The sequence below is a fragment of the Acomys minous genome, assembly GCF_964271855.1.
Source record: "Acomys minous genome assembly, chromosome: 1".
Classification (NCBI taxonomy): Eukaryota; Metazoa; Chordata; class Mammalia; order Rodentia; family Muridae; genus Acomys; species Acomys minous.
In genome coordinates, this window is record NC_140483.1 from 114,612,992 (window position 1) to 114,624,779 (window position 11,788).

Below are 11,788 nucleotides of genomic sequence, written 5' to 3' on the forward strand. Positions count from 1 at the left end.
ACCATATCTAAGAAAGCACTGTCAAATGTTAAGGTCAGTCATGAAGACTTACATGTCCGTACCTGTTTCCTTTTAAGAGGTCTATGATTTTAACCCAAAAGCAGCATTCCACTTTGGCTTACTTTTCGTGTATGGTCTTAGGTAAGTGTTTACTGTCTTCTGCCTGTGGCTATCTAGTTTTCTCAGCACTATTGGAAAAGACTATTCTTTGTCCCATTGAATTAGCATATTAGTTGCAAATCAATGATTACACATGTGAGTAAATGGTTTGTATGTTATACTATTCTGGGGATGGATATATATCTATCCTTGGGCCAACACATTGTCTTGATTATTTTAATTTTGTATCAGTGGCATTGTTTCTTGTTGACTAGTGTTTGATGAGTTTATATTCTATGAAGTGCTTTGATGACAAACTTACTAGGAGTTTGTGTGTGTGTGTGTGTGTGTGTGTGCGTGCGCGCGCGAATGCTCATGCACTTGTGCATATATGTGGAGGCCAGAGGTCTATGATGGTGCCTTCTTCAGTTGCTCTCCATGTTATTTTTTGAGACAGGATATTTCACTGGGATCTGAGGTTCCTCCTTTAGGCTAAGCTGGCTGGCCAACAGGCTCCAGGATCCCCCTTTCTGTCTCCCCAGTGCTGGTGTTACAAGTATGTGCCACCATATCCTGGTGTGGTGCTTTGAGTGAGAAGTGTCTCCCATAGGCTCACATGGTCCCCGATTGAAGCCGCTGCTTGGGAATTATGCAGCCTTTAAATGGCAGGGACTTGACAGAGGAGGTACATCACTGGGGGAGGGCTGTGAGAACTTACTGCTTTATCCCACTTCTAGCTTTCTCTTTCAGATTCATTTTGAAGATGTGATCTCTCAATTTCTTGTTCCAACTGCCTGTTGCCATGTCTGCCCCCAACATTATGGACTGTCCTGGAACCATAAGCCTAAATAAACTTTTCTGGAAGTCTCTTTTGGTCATGGTATTTTATGACAGCAACAGAAAAGTAACTGATATACCTGGATTTATTTTTTACAAGAGTCCTGGGGGGTTGTGCACTGAACTTGTATCATAAGCATTTTACCATTTCAGACATCTCCCCAGAGCCCCTTACTTATAAGTTTGGAACACCAAACCGTGAATATATATTTGAACCTAGTGGTTCCACAAACTGTTCAATTCTAAATTTGTCTTCAGTAATTCCCTACTTATTTCTTTGCAGTTTTATAAATACTGATAATTTCAGTATAGTTATTTAAGTTCATATTGAATTGTGTGTTTATTTTTGGGTTTTCAAGACAGGTTTCTCTGTGTAGCCTTGGCTGTCCTGGACTTACTTTGTAGACCAAGCTGGCCTCAAAAATCACAGTGATCCACCTGCCTCTGCCTCCTGAGTGCTGGGACCACAGGCTTGTGCCACCATGCCTGGCTTCTGTTTATTTCTTTTGCATTGAGACTGGCTGTGACAGGCTGGCTGTGACAGGCTGGCCTTGAGCTGATTCTCCTACTTGAGCATCTTGAGTGATGGGATTTTAGACGTGTACTGCCATAGCAGGCTTCATGGAACCATCTGAGGAGAACTGTAGAAACTCTAGATTTTTTTTTTTGTCACTACTGTTAGTAATAGTTTTATTCTAACTGGGAAACCTTTTTCTTTCTTTTTTTTTTTTTTAATGGGGCCTCCCCCCTCCCCCTGCCTCATATTTGTCCTTCGTTTCTCTATTTTTGGTAGTATGTTAACTTTATCTTATTTTCTTTTAAATTGCATGTTCTCATTCTTAAAATACTTTTTCTTAATCCTTGGAGGATTTCATACCATGTATTTTGAGCACATCCACTGCCTCCTTAACTGCTTCCCTTACCACCCTTTCAACCCTCCCATCTCTTCCGAGCCAACTTTTGGGGATTATTTTATTCTTTCCCCAGTAGCCTAGTTTTTGTTGCACAGTCTTGGCCTGCTCTGGCATGTGGTCAGCCCGCTAGTAGGTAGCGTCATTTAGAAGAAGTGACTACCTATTTCCCAGTATCTGAGATGCTGATAGCTTCTCAGCTAAGGATGGGATTACACCTCCTTTACCTTTAATCCTGGGTTTTTGTTAGGCTGGGCTCCTGCAGGTCTTGTGTTTGCTGAGGGTTCACATGAGCACATGACCTTTTGTGTCTGGAAAATACTGTTTCCCTGAAAGTATTGACTACCTGCCCCCCTCTTCCAGTAATATTCCCCCTGAGCCTAGGGATGAGATATGCATGTCTCATTTGGGGCTGAGCACCCCACCATCATTCCTGCAGAGGACGATGCTACTGCTAATGTTTAAGAGATGGTCTGACTTATGGGGATTACAATAACAAAAAAATCAGGAATCATTTTAACATGTCCATTTTTTATTCCTCCTTTATTTAATTGTGCTTTTGAACTTTTTTATTACTAGGATTTTTTGTTGTCATTTTGCTTTCTTTTTTTCTCATTTTTTGATTTTCTCTGTTCAGCTCCATGATCTTGTTCTCTTCTCCTCTTATTTTTCCTTTCCTTTCCTCCTTCCTTAGCCTTCCTCTCATTTACTCTTCTTTCTCTTATTTCTTAATTTTATTAATTTACTATTTCTATATTCCAAATAATTCAAAATTTTTTTCTGCATTCGGTTTTACCATTTCTAGTTTCATGGTCATTGTTTATGTATCAGAGAGCTTTAATTGATTAAATGTTTTTAGATCTTGTAAATTTTCATGTTGCGTTTTTCCCCCTCTTTTGTAAGTGGTACAAGGGATTGACCTGTGAAGACGCTGACCTGCTCAATTAAAAGATCCCTAAATAAAAGTTGAAGAGATATCAAAACCAGCAGACCAGTGGGTCGATGAACAAGTCAGAGAAGACATAAAAATTCCTAGACACATGAAGATAAAAGCAAAATGTGCCAGAACCTTTGTGCCACAGCTAAGCTGCTTATAAGAGGGCGGTTACAGCTCCACGTGCTTACACTTTAAAAATAATGACACCATCTCACGGATAACCTGATGCCTCATCTCAAATCTTAGAAAAACAAGAACGATCCAAACTCCAAAGCAGTTGGCAGCAAGAAATAACAAAGGTCAGGCCAGAGATTGATGACAGAGACTATTGAAGAGAATACCTCAATTAATAAAATGAGACACGATGTAACAGAGTCCAATACGTTCCAGGGGACCTCTAGGGACTACGTTGGTAAGTTTTCCCCAGGAGCTGGAAAATCTAGAAGAAATTAATATATTCCTAGACACAGAGGAACTACCAACATTAGGAAGATGTAAACAGCATAAACAGAGCTATAGGAAGTACCGAGAGTAAAGCAGTGTCTTGAAAAGCCTCACTACGGAAAGTCGCAGGATTGACAGATGTATCCAGTGTACCAAACCGATCAGGAAGAGCTGATGCCAACACTCCCCGTGCTGTTTCACAAACACAGGGAAGGAGGCGTGTCATCAGCACTGTAGAACTCGCCACTGTTACATTCCTCCAAGATCCTGCTTTGTGAGAAGACGGGCTGGTTAAACTCATAATTAAATGTGTCGGAATGTTTGTGAATACTTCAAGAAAATTTTATATAAGAAAAGGTATCAACTATTCAAAAGCAATATGTAGGCATATGTACGTGTATGTGTATATATGCCATTTTGTCACGTTCCTGTTTGATATAGAAGCATCATATTACAGGTTCTCAGTGGGTCGGGAAAGATGTTGTTCTCTGTCTGTAACATATAAAAGTCATTTTGAGAAATCACTGTGTTTGCAAAATCCTGGATGCCATAAATGATGTAACTCATGGTTAGACCCATAGTGTCTGATATCTTTCTAGTATATAATAAATGACCAACAAATGTTTGTGTTCAGGGTAGGTTATAGTATTTAGAATTGAAAGATGTACATTTCAAACAATGTCAAAGGGCTGACAACTCAGCGCAAGAAGTCTTTCCAGAAGCAATGTACGGTTTCTCATTGCATACAAGCATTATCAGTGCATTTTCTTTGCATTAAAGGAATGCTCCATTGTTGTTTGCTTTATTGCTTTTAACAGGCACAGTTTGGAATAATTTGAAACAAGGTGGTAGCAGCCATTGGGGGCCTTGTTATATTTTACCTGTAAGATAATTTCTAGGAGTTGAAATTTTAGATGGAAGGTCTCTGTGTTTTAAATTTTGGAGATCCTGATAAATTACTTTGCTTCCGAAGAGAAGCACATCAATTTACTCCTAAAAATAAAGACTGTGAGTGTTTTTTCCTGGCATCTTGTGTCCCATCTTTAAAATTCTTTTATATTTACCAATCTGATGAGTGAAACCAAATCAAATACATTCATTTTTTTCCTTTTCTTTTAAGATTGTTGTTATAAATGAATTAGAAGTCTCTGCGTATCTTTAGGAAATCATCTCTTTGTCATATTTGTTCCATATATCTTTTTGCTTTTTGAGTTTTAAATAATTTTCTGTACAGTTTTTTATGTTGCCATGTATTTAAGCAGATCATTTTACTTATGGTTTTTGAAATTTGAAAATATTGCTGGGCGGTGGTGACACACCCTTTAATCCCAACACTTGGAAAGCAGAGGCAGGCAGATCTCTGTGAGTTCGAGGCCAGCCTGGTCTATGGAGTGAGTTCCAGTATAGCCAGGGCTACACAGAGAAACCCTGTTTGGAAAGAAATTTTGCTAAATGACAAGTACAAATACTGCTATCAGTTCAGTTATCCTCAACAAATACCTGTCAAGTGCCTATGCTAGGCTAACAGTGAAGGAGCACACGGGTGAACAAGTTCCTCAAGGCACCTCACTGTGAGGATGGAGGGTACAACAGAGCACTGCTGTGGAAATAATAGGAAAGCAAGGGGGAGACAGCCTGAATAAGCACTGAGGGGCACCTGTCTATGTCACTTTGGGGAATCCCTTCCTACTGGGAGCCACAGCACATGAAGAAAATTAGCACAGGAGCAAGAAAGGTAGAGTGTGTTCAGATTCAGAAGAGCCTTAAGTGCTATATTGGGTGCTCCATGGGCTTCTTTATACTGAGGGGGAAGCTACATAGTGTTTTGAGACAAGAATTCAAGTGCAGTTTGTGTGTAAAGGATAATTGTGGGAGACAGAGAGATCATGATAGCACCCCAGATGCCTGCGACGGTTTTACCTGTCTCACAACGCTCATCCTCCTGGTTTCCTTCCTCTCACTGCAGCAGATGACTCCTTCTAAAATGCAGACATTCCTCCATTTAAAATCCATAGGACCTACCCACCCTCTCAGCCTGCAGCCCCAATTCCTTCCCATGGTTCACAGAACTCTGCCATTTGGAGCATGAAGGGAGCAGATTGGAAGAAGTTACCCAGTGCCTGTGCCCAACGACCTTAGATTTTAGGAATGAGGCATGAAATTATTGAAATCCCTCGCACACAGTGGCTTCTTGATATTTTCACCTACTGCTGCCAAGCACACCCTGCTTTCTGATCTTGAGTGTCTGCTCTCAGCTCTGCTGTCTCCTCAGGCCCAGCTCTCAGGTGTACCCTGAGTCTATGGCATCGCCAGTCAGATTTGCTGTGCTTCCCCTTCACTCGTGTACCTGTACTGTGGCATTTACACTCCACCCTGCATAGCTGGAGGACCCAGATACATTTGCTAAAATCAGGCAGAGGAGGACCTCCAAATGTGCTCTTTAACATCCCTCCTTCTGTCTTTCAGAGGAAGAGCAAGAGCACTCAATGTTTTACGTCAAAAGGGAGAGAGGTGAGGCGCTTTGATTTTTATTTATGAATGTAAAAGCAGCTCCGAGTGATAATGTTCAGTTTCAGGAGCTGTTTCTACTGTTGTCACTGTGTCAGAGAGCAGGTGAGCATCCTGAAACTGTACACAGTTGTGTTGGTGAGCTTATCCTCAGACCCAGACATGTATAGGATTTCTCGTCAAGTGGCTGGCTTTCCTTGCAAGAACTGGATGGCGTGGTGAGATGCCAGGTATGCCCTAGAGACCCACCTTCTTCAGCAAAACTCTGAAATCACATTAAAGAGAAACTATTTGGATACTGAGAGGGTGGCTTCAGCGTTGGGGGTGTTTGTTTAGGACACACTAACCCCTTCCACGGGTTGGGTGAGTAGATAATTGATACTTGACAGGGGTATATAGATAGTGGCTTATTCTTTTTTTCACACCTTTTCTTTTATTGAGCCATTGTTGGCCCAGATTACTCTCTCCTCATAGTTTTACTCCTAAACTGGCCCTCTCCTAGTTCCCTTGTCTCCATCTGAAAACATCAGTAAGCAAGAGAAGTATATAAACTCCACTAGGCAGCAACTAGAGGGTTTCAAAAAGGAGCTGGGCGTATTGACCATGTAGCTGAGAATAAACGCTGGTCCTCATCACTAGCTAGGGCACAGTTCACATAATGCAGCTGACTGTTGCTTTGGCTCCTACCACCACTTAGAATTCTCCCTACCCTCTCCTTCCACCTCTCTCCTTCTTTCCCCTCCCGTCCCCTCCATTCCACTTTTCAATCTATCCTTCCTTCACATCAGAGAACCTCCTTTCACATCCACTGCCTCTGCCTAGTCAAACCTCATCTCATCCTGAAAGGACTCGTGAACTTTACACACAACTCCCCTGACTCCCGTGATTTAGCCTGGAGTACTGGTCTCCTGGACTCTGGGATTCTGTGATGGTACAGTTTGTTTTGTCCTTGTGCGGCATGTGGGAACCTCATGGCGATCCTTCTGCCTCTGCCTCCCAAGTGCTGGGATTAAAGGCGTGTGCCACCACGCCCGGCTCTATACCTGGGTCTTGAGGTAGAAGTGTAAAGTATAAAGCTGGAAAATGTAAAGACAGAGAGCATTGTGGTACTTCATGTTTGCATTTTCATTTCATGAAACATTCTCAGAGACATAATTGCATTAAAAACTGAATACAGCTCTGTGAAGTCAGTCGTCTTGATTTGCAGATGCAAGACTGAGCAAGACTCCGTGCATTCAAGTGACCTGTCCAAGAGACGATATTGCCAGGCCTCTTCTTCTTTGCTCCAGGTTGACTATCTAGGTGTTTATCCTATTTTTCAGGTTGACTCTATTTCTTAGTGTTTATCCTATTTTTCATAGCTTCTGATCATGGCTGTTATCCAAATTCTCATTTATTTCACCTCGTAGTAATTACTGAGTTTGTAAATTAGGGAATGTTAAAGTGAATGGGAGCAGTGTACTCTGGGAGAAAACTGCACATTAAGAATACTGACGTGGCTGTGAACATAGTTGACCAAGTGTCCTTTCTGGGTATATGCCTAGCCGTGATGTACCTGGGTCTTTTTTTTTTTTTTTTCCGAGACAGGGTCTCTCTGTGTAGCCTTTGGCAATCCTGGACTCATTTTGTAGATCAGGCTGGCCTCAAACTCATGGCGATCCTTCTGCCTCGGCCTCCCAAGTGCTGGGATTAAAGGCGTGTGCCACCACGCCCGGCTCGATACCTGGGTCTTGAGGTAGAACTATCCTCAATGTTCTGAGAAAGTGCCAGATTGATTACCAAAGTGATTGTACAAGTTTGCACTCCCAACAGCAATAGAAGAGTGTGCCCCTTTCTCCATATACTCTCCAGCATGAGCTGTCACTTGAGCTTTCGGTCTTACCCACTCTGATGGGTGTAAAATGGAATCTCAGAGCCATTTTGATTCGCATTTCCCTGATGACCAAGGATGTTGAACATTTCTTTAAGTGATTCTCAGCCATTCAAGATTTCTACAGAGTAAATTAATCTGAGCCCACTGGAGCTCACAGAGACTGAAGCACCAATCAAAGAGGATTTATGGACTGGTCCTAGCCCCCCTATACATATGTAGCAGATGTGCATCTTGGTCATTCATGTGGGTCTCCTAACGATTGGAGCTGAGGGGAGGGAGGTTGTCTCTGACTCTGTTACCTGCTTTTGCATCACTTTCCCCTTGCTGGGCTACCTTGTCAGGCCTCGGTGGGAGAGGATGTGCTTAGTCCTGCTGCAACTTGATGTGCCAAGGTGGGTTGATATCTCCTCAGACAAGAATGGGGGGGGGGTGGAAGGGGGAACTGGGAAGAGAGGAGGGAGGGAACTGAACTTCAATCAGGCTGTAAAGTGATTGCATAAATAAATTAAAATGAGAAAGAAAAAGGAATAGTGGCTTGGAAGTTGGTTCTCTACCAAACCTTTTCACCCACTCTAGGAAAATGTTCAGTACTCGGCACCTTTCACCGCTGGCTCACCCTCTGCTTCTGAAGAAGTTGTGAGAGGTGACATTAGTGGGAGATGACAACACACAGAACACCACAGAATAGCAAGAAAGAATAAGGCAAGAAGGCTGGATCGTGGCCAAGTAGAATGTATTTCTTTTTTTTTTCCCTGGATAAATGTGTTGGTTTGTCTTTTTCTTGTAGTAATGACTTCCTGAAGAAGAACTTCCTTGGGAAGCTGCAAATCCTGCAGGGGTGTTTTCAGTTTACAGGCTACACTTGGCAACCAGTGTCATCCCCTGTCTGTTTCATTCACTTCAAATGTACATGTCCTCGTGGAACAGCATTCCAATCCCATGATGACTCCTGCTGAGCATTCCCCGCTTTGAAGAATATCTTTCACAACCCCAACAGACCACATTTCTCTACCTCTTGGGGGAAAACAAACGACATTATTATCACGCACCAAAACCTCACACCAGCTTTCTTTTGCCACTGTGTGAGCCGTGGTCTGTTCCCTTCCAGTCCTGTGTAGGCTTGTGGCATTCCATAGGTTGAGGGCATTCTCCAAGATGAGTGTGTGGATGAGCGCTTTATTCAGTTACCTCTTATGTCTTTAATTTTTATGTCTTGCTCATTTTGCACTGAAGGATGAAAGAGAAGGTGTGGAAAGCTGAGGAGGGAAGGAATGTTCTCAAGGGAAGTACCCCATCAGTGGTTGGGGGGTGTGGCTAAGTTTATACTCCTGTTTTCCTTCTAGCTGTGTGTGTGTGTGTGTGTGTGTGTGTGTGTGTGTGAGTGTGTGTGTGTGTGTGTGTGTGTGTAGGCCAGGCAAGCCTCAGATAGACCACTATCTACCTTCCGTCTCTCATTGTCCTGAAGCTCACCAGTTAGCTATACTGGCTGGTTAATGACCCTCAGCGATCCTCTCGTTTCTGCCCCCCTAGTGGGCCACCACCACACTTAGCATTTTGTATGGTTTTGGGGAATCAAACTCAAGTCTTCATGCTTTTGGGCAAGATCTAGTTTAACTGAGCTATCTCCCCAGCCTTGGATATTTTTTTTTTTAAAGCTTAGAATTCTTGTGTTCTGCATCTATAAAATGACAGCCCTAGAGAGTGCACCTGTGTATGGAGTAAGACAAGGTGTATGAAAAGCTTGGCGTGGTGACTGGGCAGTAGAAGGTACCAAGAACTGTTCGCTGTTGTCCTCTATTCCTCTCTTTTGAATACAGGTAAAGTGAACAAAGGCTCCTGGAATTCCATTCAAGTAATAGGGTTTAAATCTGGAAAATAGTAGGCTTACATTTGGAATTTACTCACTGGAATAGTATAGATCATAACTCCTCCAGGTTGTTGACCTTCAAGCTAGCATCCTAGTCTCGAGTAAGAATTCTTTGCTGCTAAGTGATTATATGACTATATACTATAGTGTCTGGTTATGTCAAAGGGAGAGGGCTGGCTGGATGTGTATGGCTTAACAACTCAGAAGTCTTCAGGAGGGCACAGGAGCATGTTTATAAGGATAATCAGAACATTATGGCAGTAAGTTCGAATAGGAGTTTTCCTCTCGAAACATTTACAGTGTTCAGATTCTAGACACATCTCTACAAAATTAATTTATGAATGGAATGGGTTTACTTAGAAGAAGTGAGTAGCAAAAGGGAATGGTTATCCGGGGAGCTATGGAAGACTGGCAAGGATGTGATTATGATGGGGCCGAGGGAACAAGTATGTTTAAAGTAAAGGGACTGAAAAATGGGGAAGGTGACATGGAAATCAGGAGGCAAAGAAAAAGAGCAGAATGGGCAATGTTTAACTTAAAGCACAGCCATGGTTCGACCTTAGAGGTGGGAGAGCCTTCAAGGAAAAGAGTTCAAGGTCAGAAGGGTCTCAGATATATCTCATATGAATGCTAAAACATCCTTTTATTTATGTAATACATCTTTACTGCATCTCTTCTATGTGCTACACAGTCCTCTGAAGTTTAGATTCATTTAAAAACAAAGTAGACAAAAATCTCTGTCCATGCAAACTTATATGAAAGAGATACACAGTTGACAACCAACCCAAGAAATCTAGGCATCATATTTAAACTTTATAAGTTTTGTGAATAAAAGGATCCACAAGGTAGAGTAAGAGGGATGCCTGTGGTGCCTGAGGGGTAAGGAGCAACTGATAAAGAGATATTGGGGATATGGAAATATTGAATATGGTAACAGTCAGGGAAGCAGAGCTCACTTCTCTTTGACAGAATTCCTTGGGGCTGCAACCCAATGGGGAGAATTTGCTTCTAGTTACTGTCTGACTCTGCTTGTCTAGTGAGTGTGTGTTGGGTTTCAGAATATGGAAGTAAAAGAGTCCATGCGTGTGTCTCTGTGAGATGCTACACTGAGTGCTCGTGGTCCGGTTTGGAACTGCAGCTGTGTACACATTAATCTAGGTGCTAGTTTGAGTTTGGAATAATACGTTTTCATATAGAAACGAAGAACACATCCCCCATTCTAGGAAACAAACTGTCCGTTATCCTACCAACTAGAGGCCATGCTTTGCTAGCCAAATTGTTCAAGGACCTTTATTGCTGACAGAGGCAACCACACCAAATAAGCCCTTGTCTCAAAGCGTGGAGGACCCATCTAAGCTACAGGTAGAATTTTTCCACACTCTGCTCTTCTATGGGTTTAACACGGTGGAAGGGTCCTGCTCACTCTGTCTCACCTATGGACTGGAGAACCAATCCAAAGGAATGGGAGGAGGTCTTGTGGTAAATTTAGGAATCACATGAGTTTCACTAACTGTCTAAGTTGGAAGTCATGAGACTGAGAAAGAGATCTAGTTATTCGTTTGTTTCTTCTTCTTCTTCTTCTTCTTCTTCTTCTTCTTCTTCTTCTTCTTCTCTTCTTCTTCTTCTTCTTTTCAATTTCAAATGCTCCAAGATGGTGGCTGAAAGTGTAAAATATAAAAATATTGTCCCCTGGCATCTATACAGAGAGACTGATTCCTGAAACCCTTGTAAGTGACAAACCCATGGTGCTTAAGTCCCATGCCGTAAATGTTATGTGCTCATGTCCTCGCATATTCTTTGACTCCTTCAGTTGCTTACAGAAATGAAGATCCTGCACATGCAGTGTAAACCGCTGTGAGACTGCAGACAAGAAAAAACCTGTCTATGTTTAGTTCAGACATAGTTTTAAAAATCTTTTCTATTTATGTTGACGAGGCTGCCTGTTTGTGCATTACTTCTCTGCACATGTTGGAGGCAGTAATGTCTGAATGAATGGAATGAATGAGACCCCCCCACCCCCCCAAAAAAATCACATCCACTCTCAGGACAGTAGAGCTCACCTACATAGCTCACTTGCAGGAAATGCTCATATCACAACACGCTACACAAATTCAAACAGTGGTGACAACTGGAGGGCGTAATAGGAACTGTGTGCAACTAAAGGAGCAGGGAGTCTGCATCTAAAGACAGACAGGCCAAGACAGAATAAGTAAGTGGAAAATAGACAGTCTGGTGCTGAGGGCTGGACCAAGTTAGACATGCGCTCTATCACAGGGCCACGTTCCCAACCTTTGCCCTCTGCTACAGCTCAC